The following is a 22,039-nucleotide window of genomic DNA, read 5'->3' on the forward strand; positions in this document are numbered from 1 at the left end:
TAGAGAGAGAAAGAATAGAAAAAGATATGACAGAAAAACAAAAAAAGGAATACCTATTCAAGAATATTCACACACCATTCACACAGTCCCTTTTAGTCGCCTCTTACGACAAGCAGGAAGTACTGTGGGAATATTCTACTACCTCCTACCCACAGGGGGGTAGTTTCCAAGATGTAACGCAACTCCACATTAAGTTTGTTATTCTTCTTTTTTTGTTTTTGGAACATACATGGCAGTTTCTTCGTTTTCGTTTATTTCTTTTAGAAATAAGTACTAGTTGGTGTTGCTTTATGTGATCGGAAAGTCTGTCAACCGGATCATGATGAGATATACGCGATGTAGTGGTAACCTCCAAGTTTTGCTCAGAAGCAGGTACATGGTATTTTATCCACGAATTTTTATGGCCTCTATTATACATTGCAGAATCGATTTATATAATTTTTAAATTTGTTCTTAACTAAATTTGACACAATACTTTCTAATACAGTTTTTAATTTCTCCACAATGAGGAACTGTTTTCCGTTTCCATATACAGCACGAACTAACAATCCCGAAAAGTTTTCTATTATATTAAGTCTTGTAAGTTATGGTAAAATTTGTATATTATGATTTTGGAAAGATTATTTTACGTGTTTTACTGTATGTACAGTGGGATTGTTATATTGAAAAAAATAATTTTTGCAACCAATGCTATTGGCATGTCGAGTTAATTGCTTTTCTAATATGTTTATATATTTTGCAACATTCATACTATTTGTAACAAATTTTATTTCGCTTCTTCCGTTGTAATCTATTGCGACCAATACCATGATATTTCCGCTCATTTGCCTTCTTGATAAATGCAATTCTTCTTTGCGTAAATTATGAAAATAGTACGAAAGACCATCTGAACTATTCAAATTAACCTTATGGAAATAACATATTAACAATTTTTTGTTCGTAGAAACTGTAGCTGAAGATTTACTGAAGATAAAGCATTATAGTCGGATATATTGCGTTGCTAGGTAGTTCTTACCGGTGGGAATTATTAAGGATGAATAATCAGAAAGATTGAAGGGATCGTAATGACTAAATCGAATTTTTCTCCATTCAACGTCAACAAAAGATTTTATTGAAATGTTTCTCTTTTTCACTGTCACACCAATTCTAGATCTGCAAATAAAATAAAACAAATATATATAATTTCTAGATTACTATTGCGGAGATTTGTCTTCGATAAATTCGTTTGTTTTCTTCCTAATTATAATTAATAAAATATTTGTTATAACTATGATTGGTAAATTACTACTTTGCTTCAATACAAACGCGCGCGCACAAAAAACTTGTAAACATTCCAAGCCGATTTACACGAACTTCTCAACTCGATCTTCCATATTTGAGCAATGTAAAGAAAACCATCGCTCGTATAAAGGTTTGTATCGGTGCTTCTATTGGCTTGCCAATCTTGATCCAATTTCATTGACTTTTCATACCAATTCTCATGCATGTTGATGTATTCCAATAGGGTGTCGCCATCATCTAACGCTCCAGTGTTACCCTGATTGTTAATCGCCACCAGGGTTTCTCCAGGAGACATTTATCTTTCAGTCGCAATATCGATTGCAGAGAAAAAACGATTCTTTTCGCTTAAGCGATGAATTCTGCGATCTATTTTCAGTGTTGTTTTGCGTGGTTTACCACTTTTTGACCAATCAGAATATATGCCAGTCTTTAAAAATTTATATCAACTTTGTTTGCAAGCAGTTTCTGATCTATTAATAATAGAAGATATTTCAGTAAATGTTTTATTTTGCTTTCGTAGCATCATAATTTGTGCCTTTTCGAAATTTGGGAGCAAATTTTGAGATTTACTTATACTTTAATAAGCCGTAAATAAACTTAGAACAACAAAAAACACACTATTGTCACTTATATTGACTGCCGCTTATTTGACTACTTGCGAGGTAAGTTAGAAGGTATTTAGAAAGATATTTCACAGGATGTAATAAAACTATTAAATAAAACTATTGTTATAAAAGTAATATAGAAACATGGTTTATTAAAAAAATTATTTACAATGTAATGTTTTGAAACATTCTATACAAAATTGCAATTGGTTAGGTCAATCTGGACAAAACATTGTTACCTTTTTTACATTTTCTGATCCCTTTGATCGGTCCATATAAAGTCTTTTATTTGAGTAGCATAATTTACAAGCACGTCTAATGCTAAGTGCTCCAGTCGCATTTTTCGAATAGCAATATATAGTTAGCCCTATTAATTTCATAGCTAATAATTCTCTAAATTTTCTGATATTCAGCATATTTATTTATTTCTAATACCAGCAGGCATAATATAATTTCGTCATCAACGAATAAAGTAAGCATATCGTAGAGATTGATATTGCCAGGTAATTCCCTAATAAGGTCGGCTGTGTCAGTGAAAGAAAATGATGATTGCCGACAACTAAATTCGTTATATTCACTAAAGTGGATTGTACTTTCTTCAGTATCAACTTTTCTTTCTTCCTAAACAACTAATTCTTGTAAAATATGATCAATAATATCTATATCACATTCACTATCACTGCATTTATCAGTATCCGAATCAGAATCTGACGATGTAATTCTATTTATGTCTCTTTTTGAAAAATCTCATTGCTACTATTCGAATTTTTGTAAGCCTCGTAACAGGTTTTTTCTTCACTTCTATATGATTCATTAAGAAATAACTTCTCCATTTCTCTTTTTGACATTCCAAAAAATTAGGATAAAAATTTTAACAATTCGTCATTACAGAAAAAATATTTCAAAAAGAAAAAATAATTTTTGAATCTCACACACTTTCTTAGATGTTTCGTTTTTGAGGAAAGATTTTCAATTGAATGCTTATCCTGAAATGTTGTTTTAAACATGCTTCTGTTACAATAAAGAACAATAGGCTCAATACGATTCTCCAATATAAATTTTCAATTCAATGGAAATTCTTAGGCATTTTGTTCTTAAAAACAATAAACCCAATATGTTAACACATCTACATCAATCTTAGAAGTGCATAGCTTGACGGATATTTTCTTGTAAGCTCGCGTGGCAATCAACGTGATATATTGATTTTAACACGTTGCCGCAAATGACGGCTATATCTGTCTGATTTTTAATAAATCTTTGTTATACTGTTGAAAGATATGACTACAAATTACTTGTTCGATTGATCGTCTTAATCAAATGACCGCTCCTTTCAGGAGCTCGAAAGAAGTGAATATGGAAAAAGTCGTATTTTGTTTATAATCGATACCCGAAAAATCAATATTAAAAAGGTCAAACATGTATCTTACTTATTACGAAATAACAAATTGAATAGAAAGATGTATGTATTAAATTACAAATTACATATATATACATTATAATCGAAATAAAAATTTGTTGTCTTAAATTTATATACGTTCTTGTAGCTACTGTTTCCAGTTGAAGTTCAAGAATTGCGTCCAGAAGAAAATGAAGGGGCTCATCGAGAGTTTTCAATTTTTGGAAATTTTTCCTTGACGAGTAATTCTATGAAATATCTTTCGTTTAATTACTTTTACTCTCTTCAATGTTATATTTGTTATTGAAGATAACTTTTCGTTATCCTCTAGTTATTTCGCACTTATGTCTATGGGTGTTCCAATTGTTGTTAAAAAATACGCGCGGTGTATGTTATGTATGATTATACAGTCTCTAATTTATAAAATTTGACTTTATATTAGTGTACAGTATTTCTTTGAGGTCTGTTTCGTCTTTGTTGTTTTCGTTATCACTATTATCTTTAGTTTCATTTATATTCGCAATTGAAATTGATATTCTCGGAATCGTTTTCGATTTTGTTTTCAGAATTATTTCCTACGTGTATGTTATTGCGTTCATCATTTGGTTTATTAAATAGATTTTTATTTTTCGCGTTTATTTAGGGGAGTAGAATTCGTCATCAGACATTCGTCATTCGTCATCGTCTATCAGAAGTATTTGTATACGCATATTTACGGGATTCTTCGATAGCGCGTCCGTTTATGTTTCTCTTACTGGCATTGTAAACAATCTTATATTCGTACTTGGCGATTTTAGACCTTAACGAATCAATCTAAAAGTTGAATCTTTTACTGAATTTAACCAGATTAACAGTTTGTGATCTGCCACTGAATTAAATTGATTTTCATACAAGTACTGGCGAAAATAATTTATATTATAAATACCTAAAAATACCTAAAAATAATTTAAATTATGGTGAATAGTTCTTTTTCACTCGTTGAATACTTTTGTTTTGCTTGGTTTAAGAGTCTTAAGGTATATGCGATATTTGCTGATTTCAATTTAGCTCAGAATTCATTCTATTGCGTAATTCGAAGCATCTGTACTAACAATGAAGGGCTTAAAAAATCTGGTATTGTAAAAAAGGTTCTTGACATAAAAGTTTTCTTAAGGTAAGAATTTATAATGAAGGTTTCGTAAATGGACGTAGAGTATTAATTGATTGATTTAGATATATATTCAATAAGTCTCCGGTCTGACACATATCTGACAACATTGCTGACAGACCCATCTCATCCTTCAAACGATACATGTCAAAATTTCATGATATTCTGATAATTAGTTTACAGGTTACAGTGGTTTTAGTAACCCCAGTTTTTTAATTTTCAAAACAATGGATAAAAAAGAATTTCATGTGTTGATTAAACATTGTTTTTTGATGGGGAAAAATACTGTTAAAGCCAAACAGTGGCTTGATAAGCATTACAGAGACTCTGCACCAGGGAAATCAACTATTATTGACTGATATGCTGAATTTAAACGCGGTCGTACAAACACCGATGATGCTGAATGTTCTGGTCGCCCAAAATCGGAAGTTGTTCCGGAAAACATAAAAAAAGTCCACAAAATAGTTTTGAAAGACTGTAAAGTGAAGTTGTGTGAGATAGCTGACACCTTAAAGATATCAGAAAGTAGTGTGTTTACAATTTTACATAAAAATTTGAGCATGCATAAGTTACTTTCGAAGTGGGTGTTGAGTTTGCTCACACCGGACTAAAAAAAACAACGCATCGACGATTCAGAGTGCTGTTTAGAGTTGTTAAAACGAGATAAAAAGAATTTCTTGCGTTGGTATGTGATAATGGATGAAACATGGATACTACTAACTCAAACAATATCATATATGTTCAATTGTTACAATCATCAGAGTATCAAACAGTAAAGGTATTACATGGTAGTGTTGAAATAGATAAAAAAATCAACTAAATCAAAAAGATTGCCAGCTGAGTCGACAGCAGCCGGTAAAAGTTGTCCAAAGCGACCAAAAAGTCAAAAGTCAGCTGGCAAGGTTATGGCATTCGTATTTTGGGATGCGTATGGTACTTTGTTCATTGACTATCTTGAGAAAGATAAAACTATCAATAGCGAATATTACATGGCATTATCGGATCGATTGAGTGTAAAAATCAAGAAAAAACGGCCTCACATGCAAAATAAAAAAATGTTGTTTCACCAAGACAATGCCCCGTGTTACAAGTCGATGAAAATGATGGTTAAATTGAATGATTTACGCTTCGAATTGCTTTTCCATCCACTGTACTCTTCAGATCTGGCCCCCAGCGACTACTGACTTTTTGCAGATATCAAAAATCGTCAGATTACGAGGATCAAGAACGACTCAATTAAGAGGGGAGGTGTCACGTAGGCGCCTGACGACGTGGATGAACTTATATCCAGGGTAAAGATTATTTAAATCAGGAATAAAGTGTCGATAACTTCACATATTTTCAATACTACTTAGTCGAATTTCAGCGAGCGTTCGAAACAAATCGTTTTCAGAAAGCATACGGAATAAGTTCTTACTATGAATATTGGAAATATTCTGGTCTAAAAGTAAAGTGTTAGGGAAAAGTCTCAGATAGTTTCTAATAAAAATAATAATTTTAAAAATACAAGTCTTAGGGAAAAGACTTAAGAAGTTTTTGGTTAATTTTTACGTAAAGTTCTTACGAATTTACAACGATCTTAAGGAAGATCAGAGTGTTATTAACAATTATTTTTGGACAGTATTTCCTATGAATTAAGATCAGTTCTTTGTCGAATCGAATAAAGGAATTATTCTTGGAATCATTTTGAAGAAGTGACATTATGACTCTTATGTTTTATAAGTTAATTTTTAGTTTTTGATCTGTTCTAATCGAATATTTCCTTTATACGTAGAATATCAGGTTTTGAGTGAAAACAAAACATTATTTTGGTTAAGTGAAGAGTTTAAGAGTACAATTTAATTTAAATTAATAAAATAAACTCATTCGTGTACGGTATCGATAATTTAAATATTAACATAAATAAAAATGAACTGTTATTTTGTGTACATCATTTTATTAACAATTATATACTTTATTTGTTGGAATTACGTGTACATCACTCATCACTTACGTCAACACCCAAACCTTCTCCCATTCGGCTTTTTCTTGGTAATCAAGGGTCTCTGGGCACAAGGAAAGGCAACTCAAGGAATAAATTTTTACTGGTGGATTATTTTGGTAAGTCAAAGGAGACTTCAACAAACCATCTTGATAGCAACAGTGGACAGTTTTTATGATACCAGACATTTTTATAAAAAGGAATAAATTACTACTCTCAACCCTGAGCTACGTGTCAAAATGAGAAAAGTTTGCGAAGACGGAGTAAATGGTTTTAATCCTTGACCTGATCGTATTAGCAGCTCAAGTAATTTAAATTTTCATTGTTCATCCGACCATCTGGGACGTAATATTTTACTAACCTTATAGTATTAGCTGTCAAATGGTTTCTTAATAGAGTTGCCAAGACTTTACTGCACGAATGGTGGCAAATTCAAATCTTGGAACACTTTTTATTTTCACCGTGTAATCTTCTGAGGGTAGATTGCATTCCTGAAGTATTGTAGTTGCTGAGCATTGTGATGATTCTCTTATATTTCCACGCAAGAAGCATGTTATCCTTTCTGTACGGAACTGTTTTTTTTTGTTGAAAATTTTGGTTTTCATATTTGCATAGATATGCTTTTTCGGTTAACTTTTATGTACCAATAAGATGACATTTCATTTTTAGAAATTCTTCTGCTAAATGAATGCCAGTGTATGCTATCCTTGTGCATCAAGAATTCTGTCTAACAATTTTATATATAAATAATGGGTTCTTCGGAAAGTAATTTCGTTCTTTTTTTGTGAAAATGAAAGACAATTTTCGTATAATGAACAAATATTTTATTAAATTATATATTGACCATTCTGGTCCAATACCTTTTGCCATCTTTCTGGTAGTAGCAAGCTTCCATGCTCATAAAATTTTTGGTCTTTGCTGGCAAAAAACTGATCGAGGTGGTTTTTGACCTCTTCATTTGAAGTGAAAGTTTTACCATTTAAAAAATTTTGCAGTGATCGGAACAAATAATAATCTGAAGATGTCAGATCTGGAAAATATGGTGGGTGTGGCATTGTATCCCATTCAAGCTGTAAAAGCTTTTTGCGAGTGACCAAACTTGTATGAAGTCTCGCATTATCTTGGAGGAACACTACACCTTTTCTATTGATTAATTCTGGCCTTTTCTGTTGAAGTGCCTCATTCAGTTTGTCCAGCTGATGATAGTAGACTTCCGAATTAATTATTGTGTTATCCGGTAAAATCTTAAAAAAAAAACAATTCCTTTAAAATCCCACCAAACAGACCATCACCTTTTTTGATGGATATTGGCTTTGGAAATGCTTTGAGCCGGTTCATCTTTTTTGCTTCATGATCTCTTGCGTTTGACATTGTTATATATAACCCATTTTTCGTCTCCAGTAATGTTGCGCTTCAAAAATGAATCATTTTCGTGACGTTTGAAAAGCGAATCATAGACGTCAACGCGACGACACAAATTTCTCTCCGTGAGAACATGGGGAACCCATATATCGAGCTTCGGGCTAAACCCAGGCCTTTCAAGTGGTCATAAACAGTTGAATTTGATAAATTTAACCTCTCACCGATATCACGTGTTGTTATTCGTCGATTTGCATCAACTAATGCCTTTATCGTGTCTTTATCAACTTCAACCGGGCTTTCAGAACGTGGTGCATCTTCGACATCAAAATTGCCGGATCGAAATTTTGCAAACCAGTTCTGGCACTGGCGTACTGTCAACACATCTTCTCCATACACATCGGTTAATTTCTTTCTGGCTTGAACAGCATTTTTACCTTTTAAAAAAAAATTAACTAAATCTTCTTCCTAGATCAGAAGTGTAGAACCTTTTTAGCCTACGTACTAGTTCTGAGGTTTCTAGCAATTTATTTGCTAGAGGATTCGGATGTTTAGCTAGATGAATATTGTAGCGTTCACTGAAGTTAACAATTTTTTCCTTGACTGAGCTTTAGAATGGCTTTGTATATTATGAGCTTGTTCTCCAGACTTAACTTGGATGATCTGCCAATGAGCCAATATAGCTTTCTTACTCTTTCCTTCAGATAGGTTGTTTTTGATTGAATATGATGTTTTCACATCAGTCTTTTATCAAGTACCATATCCAAGTATTTGATTGAATCCCTGGTTGGAATTACTGTCCCATTAATTGTCACAGGAGGGCAAGTGCCCTTTCTTAGCGTGAAGGTTACATGAACCGATTTATTTTTATTGATGTTGATTCGCCACTTTTGGCACCATTTTTCAAGCTTGTGTAGATGACATTGCAGTATTTCAGTCGCATTTTGAGGATCGCTGTTCGAAGCTAACAGAGCAGTGTCATCTGCAAATGTTGCCGTAGTTATTTCCTTTGAGGTGGGTAGATCTGCTGTGTAAATTGCATATAGTAAAGGACCGAGTACACTCTCTTGTGGGACACCAGATAGAAAAGGGAATGCTGTGGTGAATTGATTTAAATACTTTATTATGAATTGTCTGTCAGTGAGGTAGGATTTTACGATTGTGTAAAAAGAGTATGGCAGAGATTTTTTGTTTGTACAGCAATCCAATGTGCCACACTTTATCAAAAGCTTGTCTAATGTCCAGAAATACTGCTGAACAGTATTTTTTCCGTTCGAGATTTTGTGATAATTGACGAGTTATACAGTGAATTTGCTCAGTTGTGGAATGACGTTTTTGAAACCCGAACTGATGCTCAGGGAAAACTGGTGCATCTAGTGTATCGAAAAGGCGACTTATTAGCATTTTTTCAAATAGCTTGGATATAGTGGATAAAAGACTGATTGGCCGATATGACGTAACTTCATGAGCTGGTTTCCCTGCTTTATGAATAAGAGTTATGATAGCTTTTTTCCAGGATGTTAGATAATAACCTAGACGTAAAATTGCGTTAAATATGGAAGTTATTAATGCTATCCCTTTCTTTGGCAATTCTTTTATTATTTTCCTGTTAATTAGGTCTTTATCTGGAGCCTTCTTTGAATTTGCGTTAGCTGCAATTGTTAATTTGACCTCCATTGAAGTAAAGGGTTTGATTTGCGGCGACAATTGCAAAGACGCGTTCAGGAAATTCCTAATTTCTTCTTCATCGATGAGCGAAGTGGAGGCATATGGTTTAAATACATTAGTCAGATGAGAGACAAAGAGGTTTGCTTTGTCTATTGGTCTTCTTGCCCATCCACCTAGTGGTTGGCGAAGTGGCGGTATGTCTTGAGTTGGACGAATGAAGCCCTTGATAGCTTTCGAAAGTGAATAGTTTGAGTCCGCTGTGGGGGATAAGTTCATTAAAAATTTTTGGAATCCTTCATTTTTAAAGCGTTGTAGAGATCTTCTTAAAACTCTGGTAGCTTTATTTAGTTTATGCTTGTCCTCAGCTAATTTGCTATTGTGCCAGATTCTACGCAGCTTTCGTTTTTCTACAATTTTTTTCATGATATATACGGGGTAGACGTAGTCATATAAGTATTTCAATCTAGGTGTAGAGTCTCGAACAGCATCTACTATATCGCGCGTTAAGTAGTTTATTGCATGGTCAACATCGTCATTCGTCACTAATGGTGGTGATGCAACGGTATAGGAGTTGAAGGCTTCACGGAAATTATCTCAATTTGTGTGTCTATTGTATATGGAGATAGGAATGCTATTTTTAATGATGTTTGAATTTATTGTCGCTAAGATTGGAGAATGATCAGAAAAAAGGTCAAATGAGAAGTTGACCTGGATGTATCGAGGAGATAAATTTTTGGTAATAAAGAAGTCTAGTAAGTCTGTGAGTTTATTGACATCAGTTGGCCAATATGTAGGCTCACCTGTACTAATATGTGTCAATCTATTGATTTCTATACTTTTTAAGAGAGTTCTCCCCCTTGGGGTTACTATTCTACTGCCCCAACTATTATGTTTAGCATTAAGATCGCTTCCTGCTAAGAATCTAGAGCCTAAACTTTTAAAGAAGTAGTCGAATTCTTCTTTTTGTATATTGAGTCTAGGAGGGCAGTAAACTGCTGATATGCTAAGCAGACTGTGCCAGTCATATATTATAACACTAGTTGCCTGGATGTGGTTTTGTTTCTATAGCGCAAGCTCATAATGTTTAATATTATCTTTGATGATAATCGCTGTACCCCCATGTACCCTTCTACTGGGATGATGCGTGCAATACACCTTATACCCATATATTTTAAAATAAGTTTTATCGGTAAAATGAGTCTCAGATACCAGCATTATTTGAATGTCTTGATATTTTAAGAAAGCTTCCAACTCAACTTTTCGTTGCATCAGACTGTTGGCATTCCAAAGAGCAATACGTAAAGTCCTCATTCATTTTTGGTGGATCAATTTATTTACAATAGCCGTTAATAGAGAAAGAAGGCTATTTATTTGTTCCGTTTGCTTTTCAATTAGTTTTTCTAACTTATTTATATTTTCACAATTGCACGATTTATTGTTATTATTTTTTATAATAGGAGAAGTTGGACTAAGATTATTTGGTGAGTGATTGCTTCTTGTAACTGCTTGTGCATAAGAAAAGTATGGATCGATAAAACGTTGGTTATCTCTCATCGATAAAACATTGGGTTGGTCTGAGTTTAATTGTATATTTAGATTTTTTTTGTGACTAGGTTTCGGGAATGTTTTTTCGAGCAATTCCTTATAATGAGGGCACCCTTTGTAATTTGCGCTATGGTGGCCGCCGCATAAGTGACAAGTTGGAGGAGTTTCAATGGATTTTTTACGTTCTACAGTTGGATGAGAACCTGCACATTTTACACACTTATATTGGCGATTACAGTACTTCTGGGTGTGGCCGTATCTTTGGTATCTTTTGTATTGAACTATTTCTTTCTTTTTTATGGGTGGTTCAATTTTAACTATAGTATTATTCAGTCGACTTATGTTATATATAGATTTATTGTTTGGGTTTTGTTTAAGGTCAATATAGAACATTGACAGTGGCTTGTGTGTAACTCTGTGTCAAATGTTACTAATATTAGTTACCTCATGCCCGAGCTCTTGTAATTCGTCCTTTAGATTATCCAAATCAACAGAGTGATGTACATTCCGTAGAACAACACAGAACGACCGTTTTTGTTTCAGTTGGAACGTACGAAAACTTGCGTTAGATGATTTTAATAATTTAGCAATTTTTCTATATGTATCTGCATCAGTTGGTAGAATACGAACCTTTATTATTAATTTTAAATTAATAGCTCTCTTTTTTAACGACTTCATCCAAGCATCTCGTTAATGATTGTATGTCGATTACGTCATGTACATAAATTGGAGGAGGCGGAGGTACTTTTGACAAGGTTCGATTTTCTATCATATCTATATCCGTGATTGAATTTAAGATTGAGTATCTGTTAGCGGTTGGAAGTACAGCTTCAGGTCCTGATTGCCCTTCATCACTGCCATCGTTTTCTCTTGGTCGTTTTTTGTTGTTAGGATTTGTTGCAATCTTTGAATTATTTTTTAATGAAGAACTAGTTAAAAAATAATCTCAGAGATAAATAAATATGGAGCAACGAACAGAAATTTTGTACCAGTTACAGACTAAAAATATTTACATATTTTAATTACAGAATTAAAAATATTTATTGTTTTAAATATTTTAATGAGTTTAGTTCCTAGGCACTATTCAGAGTTATTGGATCAAAGATCAAAGCATAAAAACATCATATTTTAACCACTTGCGGTGCAAAGAAATTCACGGTTGCGCGTGCCAGAACAGTAGAGTGCAGATCATTTCGGGGCGCGTTCAGGCAGCGTTTGGAAAGTTCCAGAAGAGAATACAAAGACACATCAAATGACGATAAAATTACATATGTATGAATATTAAATTTATTTATTAATAATCTTGTAAAGTGTGATATTTTTCAAAACAGCTTGGAATGTGTAACGCTACAAGACATTTTTTACACTTTCACGTAGTTTCACTCCGATTTTTATATTTAGCGCACACTACACACCTCCGTAGTGGATTCTTTTTTTGGCCTTTGTAGGCTGTATATTTCTTGGAAAATATCCCCATTGCTTCGCTTGTAAGCGATCCGGAACGTTTCCAGCAGATATCCTTCTACGTTTTTGGTTATCAGGAAGACATACAATTTCTAAAATTTGTTCGGCTACATCAATTCGAAACTTCGAAAAAGAATACTTTTTACATTTTGATATTTCCATTTTTTTGCGATATAAAATATAAGAATTGAGTAGTTCCATATCCGCTATGTAAAAAAATATTTTTTTATAACTTTTAACATATTTTCTCATTAATTTAAAAGACGATAAATAATTGTCTTGTAGATCCACTCCACCCATACCCTCATTGTATTCCAAAATGATGTTGGGCTTTGTTATAGGGCTATTATTATTTTTTCCACCTCTTTTTTTCCACTTCGACCATCTCAATTTTTGTATGTTTCGTAGATATTACATATATATCTTTTTTGTCTTTCCATTTTGCAATAAAAATTCCATTACACAAGCGCGATATCACGTCAGATCGTTTTAGTTTTGCAGCTGCGAGTTGTTTAGGCATATTCTTCCTATTGCATCTTACTGTTCCTATGGTGTTAATTTTTATAGTCTGTAGCTTTTGAAATAGGCTTGCCGAAGAATACCAATTGTCCAAAAATAGAGTATGCCCGTTACCAGCTAGTACTGTGGACATAAACATTGTCACATTTTCAGATGCACTTACATTCGTATTTCTGCCTAAATCTTGACCAGTGTAGATTTGAATTGAATGCAATAGCCCGACTTGGATTCACATAATTTATAAAATTTCACTCCAAAGCATGCTTTTTTGGACGGATTATACTGTTTGTACGACATCCGACCCGTACTTCATTAGCGATTCATCTAACGAAATGTATTCCGCGGGAGTGTAAATATTTTAAAATTTCTCATTGAAATATTCAATTACACTTCGCATTTTACATAAAAGATCGTCATTATTTTATGCAACTTCGTTGTCAGTAAAATGCAAAAAGCGTGAAATTTGGTCAAATCTCCAATACGGCATTATTTTTCGAAATATTGGTGTCTCGATTGCGCTTCTTTTTTGACCAATATGACTGCACAGTTGGTTTTTTGATTTGCGATATCAAAATGCACAAAGCAAAATAAGCATGTACTTCATCTATATTGATGTCCCACCAAATGTCTTCAAACTTTTGTAATTTGCGGTTTTCATTTTGATGTCTTTGACTAGCGTAACGATTGGTTTCTTTCACAATAATTTTCCAAAAGTTTTCCGCTAATACTCCACTTGTCATTTGCAAAGCTGTGACATTTTGCCCAACTAGAATATTTATTCTAGATATTCTCGAATATCTCCATACTTTAGTTATATTTTCCGTATCTTTCCATATCCACTTCTGGGATGAAACATTTCTTTCCCTATTCTCATTCTGAACTTCTTTCTTGCCGTTAGGTATAATTCTACGCCGATTCCGAAGTGTAAAAACAATTTCTTCTAAATCGCTGTCAGATTCTACATTGTCTTGTCTTCTCCTTTTGTTTGTACAAATAATATCACTGGCTTTACTATTATTTTCCATTTTACATTCTGAGGTCAATACTGATAACTTACACGATGAAGTGCAAGCAGAAACTGTGCCTCGGTAAAGAATTTCATTAACAGTTAACGTGTCACGCACGTCATTTTTCTTTCTGCAACCATCGCATGACAACGTGTGTAACACGTCGCTGGCGTTCTGGTAACAGAAGCATCTCAACGTGCGTGGCACATATTTCCATCGCAAGTGGTTAAACGATTTACATCGAGAAGATAGTTTGGTTGTTGATTTGGACATTGAAGATAACACGATAATCGATAGCCGAGTGATCATAGATAAGACTAAAGTCCGAGGAAAAGTCCAAATCGTCAAATAGAATAGATTTTGTAAAATACGAGACCGGATTATATGGTGGAAGAAGAACTTATTCCATTAAAAGATGTTTTGGATTTGTTTCATACACCAAATATATTAAACACCGACGTAAACATAAATACATTTGAGCAAACAAGTCCTACGATAAAGGCTTTATTTATCATAGGTAAGATCATTGATCAAGCGAAGGGAACTGATGAACAAATTGGTCATCAAAGTACGAACGAAGAACAAGACGATGAAATTGACGGTGACGTTCTTGAATTATCAAAAAAAATATCTACGAACGAAAAACCACAAATGGAATCGGACAATCTACATCATCATGTATTTGTGTGCAGAAAGATATAAGAATCAAAGAAGAGGAAACAGCAACAAATAAAAAATTACAAGAAGAAATGAAAAGATTACGACAGGAAGCGAATTAGTTTCGTCTGTACCGAGAAAAACATAATATTGAATAAAACATAATATTTCACTTTCAATAAATTTTGTTTCTGTAGTTTCAGATATGTAAGTAAAATATTGACAAATTCTAAAGTATATAAGCTATATTTAAAAAAACTTAATAATATAAATATTTTCAAAGTTATTTTCTCTCTCCTCCCTCTCTCCCAAATTTGATTTTTATCAAAGAATGCAACAATTTGCACAATAATAGATTAGAATACATTTTGATATAATTTCATTGCAACTCTTTCTCCTATATAAGAAAGTGTATGAATATAAACAAAAATAAAAAATGCCTGTAAAATTTAAATTTTGTTATGATTCAAAAGAATAAAGAAGAAACTATCTTTTATCTCTATTAGAAATATATAAAATCTACATATGCAACATACATACGTGGCAACATACATGTTGGAATATTTATGTCAATAGATTTATGATATTGCCAACAGATCGAAAGTATCGAAATATTTAACATTACGACGATTAGGGTGCTCTATAAATAAAAAATATATTGAATGTAGTGATATAATATGTAATGATGGATTTACACACAGGCGATAGAAACGATTACATCAGATCCCGTAACATAGAGCCATCACACAACTAAGTAAATTTATGTTACATAGTAAATTTAATGTAATATTTGTTGATCGATAAATAAATTTTATATCTATGTTTGTTACTATAATCCAATTCGATCAAAATATTTTTTGTTACGTCATTCATATAAACAATTGAAAGAAGAAAATTGTATTGTGTAAAATTGATTTACTTTAATACCTTTGATGTCTCAAGCAGCTTAAAGGTTAAATTCGCCTACAAGAGTATATATTTTTTATCAATATTTTCATATTTACTGACAAAGAAATCAATAACAAAAATGTATAATACTCCAAAAGTTTTTCCTTGAAAATGCTGTCTATCACTATCTTTTGTTACCTCATTATTTTGTTTAATTACTTTATGTCACTTGTTTCACATTTATCTTGAATATAAAAAATGTACTTGTTTTTAATATTCTCCAACTAACTTTATAAATATTTGATAGAATCTTTTGATTTTTGTATTCCTTTTTAATCCTAGTTGTGCACATCTCAAAATAATTTAAAGTTGTGTACTTGGGGTGCGCTACACCACAGGCACTTTGAAAGCTTTTATATAGAACAGTCATGTATACAGAATGAATAATTTTGAATTAAAAAAAATACTGTTCATTCTTTGAAACAATTTTCTTTTATTAATCATGGCGTAAAAGGAAGGTAACCTCTACATCTTTTGCTAAATTGCAGATTGATAAGTTTGTCATTTCCTGAGTCAAATTTCAAACATAGATATACGATGATTTTTTGAGTGAATTAACAAATCGATTTCTTCTTACCTTCGTTTAGCGTGTTAAATTCTGATTTCAATACAAGAAGATTTCAATACAAAAAAGTTGACTAGATACGATTCCTTGTAAAAAGAAACGCGTTATGATCCTTGCAACGGAGACAAAGTAACTTTCTTCGTTTCTTTCTTTCCTTCTCTTTCCTATTTCTCTTATTGTTTTTCTTCTTCTTCGCTTGTTCCTTTGTTCGCTCTTTAAATGATTTTTTCGTCCTTCCCTATAATACAGTCAACTACAAGAGTGCACAGAACCAAGGTAGCCGTTTATCCGTTACCCTGAGAGTAACCAAGCAGGGAAAATCTAAGAAAACTCTATCCTAGCAACTTTTTACAGAAACAAATTCTGTTAGAAATCTGGGTTCATAGAAATACTTTTCTTCGTGTCTTTCATTAATATTATCTGTCTCTCTCTGTCTCTCTTTTTTATCTCTTTCTTTTAACTTATACTTTTTATCAGATAAAAAATCGAAGCAAAAAATTTATACAAATGATTTATCATAGTAAATTTTATTATCATAATGATTTGAGTGTTTGATAAACAATTGCGAGATCAAAATCATCAAGGAACTTTTTATACAAACTGATTTCTTTAAAAACTTTGTAATTACTTTATATGAAATAATTAAAAAAACGAACAAACAAACAAACCGAGGTAAAAAAATGTATACGAAAAATAATAGCAAATTTTATTGGCTACAATGTATTCTTGATAATATTGGATAGAGAAAGAGTAATGCGAGATCAAATAATTATGAAGAACATTTTATAGAAAAAGATTTTATGTAATAAAATGAAAAATTTATATGAAATAAAAATAATTTAAGATAAAAAATTAACTAATTAAAATGTCCTCTCGATCCAAAGGGACAGAGTAATGTATAAGAGACTTGAATTATTCGAAAAATAGAAGTATATAAATAATAATAATATATATCCTTGGGATATTTACTACAATTGGAATATATCCAGTAAGCCAAGTCATGAAGTTATCGAACGAATACAATTTGTCATGACGTATCGTACAAATTTCTATCGAAAACATGGTCATCGTTAATGCGTGACTTCGACATTAAAGTTGGGTGAAATAAAAGTTTGATTCATAAAGATTGATGATTTTTCCTTTCTCGATTTTGGAAGATCTTGGAGTTATGGCAATAAATTATAATGGGGTAATAGATATTGTGAAACTGTAAGGTATTAGTATTGATTTGTTTGAGATCATGAGTGATTTTCCCATTTTATATTTATTATCGATTCGTTTCTGAAATCGAGATGTTTATTATTACCATATGTAGAAATCACAATAGTCAACTTAATCATTAAGGATTTTATGTTATGACTATTATATTAAATACAAAAGAACGTTTAACATATACAGAAATATTTTATGCTTATTCTTACGTACTTTTCTTTTTTTTGTATACATTGTGTTGTGTGTACGTTTGTTTTATTGTTTATAAAGTATATTTATAACATATTCCGTAGATTTATAACGAATTAGACTATAAATACATTTAATTATTTTTATATACCTATACATATATCTTCAAAAATCTGCATAGATACGTATTCTTTTCTTGACAGTGGATGCTCTCTTTTTTTATTTGTGCTACATATATATATTTAACAAATAAATATTTATTTAGTTTGTAAAAGTATAAAAATGTGAAAAGACGAAAAATCGATGAATTTAAAATGAGAAAGAGAAGAGAAAGAGAGAGAGAGAGAGAGAGAGAGAGAGAGAGAGAGAGAGAGAGAGAGAGAGAGAGATACTATGAAAAATTCAAAATAAAACCTTGAACTTGTTTATTAATTGTTATTTAAGATTTCCAATATTAAAAAGAAGATAAATAAAAATAAATAAATAAAAAGCAAGGATACGTTAATCGTTAGAACATTTTCAACGCGAACGTATAACTTTTTAGAAAAATGTTGTAAGGCGTTATAATAACCGATATTTAATTACTTCCTAAATCATAACAAAGACGACCTTTTTGATAAATAGGAAACTAATTGCAAAGTTTTCCAGAAGGCACTTCAATTTTTTAAGAGACTGTATACCGACTTATACCATTTTTTCTCTCCTACCTGCTGTTCGAATTAAACGAAATGCAGTTTAAAACCGAGAAGAGTGTCCCAAGGAAAGCAAGTATTTTCAATTGCATTAAAAGCGACAAACGGAAACGGAACTGAATAGAACGAAACAGAAATAAACGTCGTTGTGAAATTCTCGATAGAGTATATCAAACTATATTACACATGGTGTAAACGTTAATGTTATAAATGATATGTTAAAAAATAGCATGTGACCTCCGATTTTTGTAGCTAAACATTGGCGAAACATGGTCGTTCGACAGTGTATTTATATTTAAACGATATCTAAATTGTGTTATTAAAAAAAACGTAAACCTGAAAATAATAAAGAAACGTAAAAATATATAGAAGCAGTGACCTGTAACTTTTTAATATAAAATTAATATTAATATAAAATTATTATATAAAATTTAGCATAATGTGATTATACAATATAAGATTGATATTTAAATGTGATATCACAAAAATTATTATAAAATCATAAAAATAGTTTGGAAGCTTATTTTATTATATATATTTTTGTACTTAAGTTTTCTTTAAAGACAGAGTTTTTGAGAGGCATAAATTATAAGTTTAGGATAGGGTTGTAAATGCACGCTGAACGAACAAGTTCACCAGATAGTTACAGAAATATTCTTCAAAAATAAGTTTAGAGGTAATGAATAAATGCTTAGGAATCTATGTGTAGGAATCTAGATTTAAGAATGTTGTGGGTAGTATTTTGTACATAGACATAGTGTTAAAAGTAGATAAGTGTATGACCGAGCGGAGTGAGTGGCCCAAGTTGTAAGTAAGATACCTAATTGTAAGTGACAGAAGGGATAGTCCAAAACCGGAATCAATGTACGACAGATCTCTGTTTTATTCATTTGTTCTTTTTGCTTTAAATAAATAATCAACACTTATAATATTTCCTTGGCCTATAATTTCTTTTACAGATAATATTAACATCATATATCTATCCTGGTATCCATTATATCTTTTAATACTATATTATAAAAATAATTGTCGCATATAGAAAACCAACGCGGTAAACGATATCTGTGAATGAAAGTTTTAAAAGAGACTGTAGCACATACGAAACGTATTGTAAAAGAGCAATGGGACGACTGAAACCGATGACATAAACGGCTAATAGATAAGCCTGCATGTTTACACAAGCAGAGCCAGATAAGGCCATTGATAGCGCAATGAGAAAGAAACTAATACAATGGAAATGCAAACTATAGACTCGTATTTGAAATAGGATAACGTGCAAAAAATCCAAAATTGGTTATAAATAATCATTTATATCATCAACAAATAATAAATGATGTATGTTAATTAATGTAACATTCTTAGTAAATGGAAAATAGAAAATCAAAACCTATCTTATTGTTTGCAAGTATTTAATAGAATTCCCGTTAGAGAAACGACAGATTTTACTGTTAAATAAAATTAATTCAATCTACAATACGTCATCAGATATAGTTTAAAGAATTATAAAACGTCGATATTTCAGGCGTCAAAAATAACAAAACATACTAAAAAATCAGACAAGCCCAAAGATAAAAAGGTTTCGAAAGATTCATCATCAAATGAAAATTTTTCTGATTTTAGCAAAATAGTTTAAAAAAAGTTTAGAGGATAAAGATAATATTGAATGCGTTGAGTGTCAGATGGAAGTCAGCTGTATATTGAAACAAGATAACTGGATTCAATGTGTGAAATTTGATAAAAGGTTTTACGAAGGATGTTTAACATTTTTGGTTTTATGTGATCTTTATTGAAAAGTTTTATGTGAGTAGAAGAAATAATTTTTCTTCTTCTTATTTTTAAAATCTTCTTTCTATTTAGACCATAAAACCCTAAAGCATTTTTTTATTTTTTTACAAAAATCTAGAATTATTTTTTAGTTTTATTTTAATATTACAATTTCGCGTGTATCTACTTTTATAAATATATCTTTCTGTTTTAGATATCAATTTATCATTTTTGGCTACGTAGAATTCGATTGCATGTTCGTCAGTTTGTCTATTTAAATAATTGAAATAAAATTGTATATTAAGACATTAATTGATAAGATATATCATATTATAAATATAATTATTATAAATGAAATAAAATTAAAATAAAACAAAATGATTATATAAATTTAAGGAAAATAATTTATCATTTTTTCTATTACGTTTTTGATTCATTATTGCGTGATTCATATATATCGAAAATCTATTGTTTGCTACTTGATTGAAAAATTATTATTTAATTTATTATTAGTATCTTTTTTAATTATAATAAAACGATAAGTTGCAATTAGAACTCCATGAAGTGTATTAGAAATAATAAATAAAATTTTAATTTGCTTATTATCATAGAACATTTCAAAAGCAAAAATTAATTTCTCCATGATAACTTTGTACTTACTATAAATGAAATATGAATAATCATGAATTTGCCCAGGTAATTTTTTCGTAATCTCTTAATAATAAAATAATTTTCGTAATCTCTTAATAATAAAATAATCTCTTAAGCTTTATATTATTATTGATTATTGTAAAATAAAGAACAAGACACATGTCATAAAAAGAGAGATACATTTCAGACATTATCCGAAATTAATGTGATTTTCATAATATATGTTATTTAATACTATTTCATAATTTTATGATTCAAATGATTTTTTGAAAGAGTAAACGGAATACATACTAATATTTTTCATTGTATACCTTACAGAAGTGAGGACAATGATGAAATTGAAACCTATTTTCATGAAATGCTTAAAAAATGAAAGATGTTCCATTTTTACAACGAATATTAGAGTAAGTATTTTATGTGACACATTTATTATATCTATTTTATCTATATTTGTGTAATAATTTTATGTTTTAAATAAATAAAAAAATCTATGAAGGGATTTTTTAAAGATATTTTTATCAATTTTTAAATACTATCAGGGGTATTAAGACTAAAAAATATAAAAGAAATAGAATATGCTGTCATAACTCTTACCAACTAATTCAAATATCTGTGGTGATCTTAATTCTAAAATATAAAGATAGTTTTAAATTTGCTATTGCCTCTTTTACCAGATACCCAACTATTAACAATTCTGCTACAAAAATTGTTTGCTATTAACAAGTTTGCCGTCATTATTGTTGATTGTTGACGAGAGCGTTTTTAAAATGCGCTTCTTGTATCGAATCAGCGATGACAGTCGATTCGCATGGAGGAGATGTCCTCCATCGTTGTTGTCCGAGCTATAGATCCACTGATCGCGGTGAATAAGGACGGCGGCACTAGGATACCGTTGTAAGCCGTCAGCAAAATACCGCTCACCGCGTTCCCGCAAATTAATGAGAGAACGCGTGTTCTTTAAAGGATCCCGTGAGAAATGGAGAAGTAATTGCAATATGTAAATCTCACCGTGTATTTGATTGGATGAGTTACAATTGTTTTTCTGCCTCGTGTATGATGTGTAGTTAGCTGTACTGGTTGCTTCTGAAGGAGACTTGAGAGCTTAGACGTTGTGAGTCTGAAAGACTTGACTTGACTACTTTTGGCCTATTTTGAACTATTCACGTAAACTGAAATGAGATTGGTAAAGGGCGGAGTTTGACATATGGAAAAGGAAAGAATAAATGCCCATTGGTCGGGGATAGTTCGTTAGAATGTTTAAAACATTCCGTGTGTGCCTCTTTTGTTCTAATGATCGTGCGATTAGAGTATGACAATGGATATTACAATGTTAGAAATCAGATAACCCTTGGTTTATCACGCCTAAGCGTATACCTTTGTTATTTACTT

The 22,039-nt window shown here is 31.4% G+C and overlaps 1 pseudogene; it reads right to left on the reverse strand.

Moving 5' to 3' along the window:
- Positions 1-2,279: 2,279 nt before the first annotated feature.
- LOC124431583 lies at positions 2,280-2,734 on the reverse strand (annotated as a pseudogene).
- Between the last annotated feature and the right edge of the window lie 19,305 nt (positions 2,735-22,039).

Source organism: Vespa crabro, chromosome 21 (genome assembly GCF_910589235.1).
Source record: "Vespa crabro chromosome 21, iyVesCrab1.2, whole genome shotgun sequence".
Classification (NCBI taxonomy): Eukaryota; Metazoa; Arthropoda; class Insecta; order Hymenoptera; family Vespidae; genus Vespa; species Vespa crabro.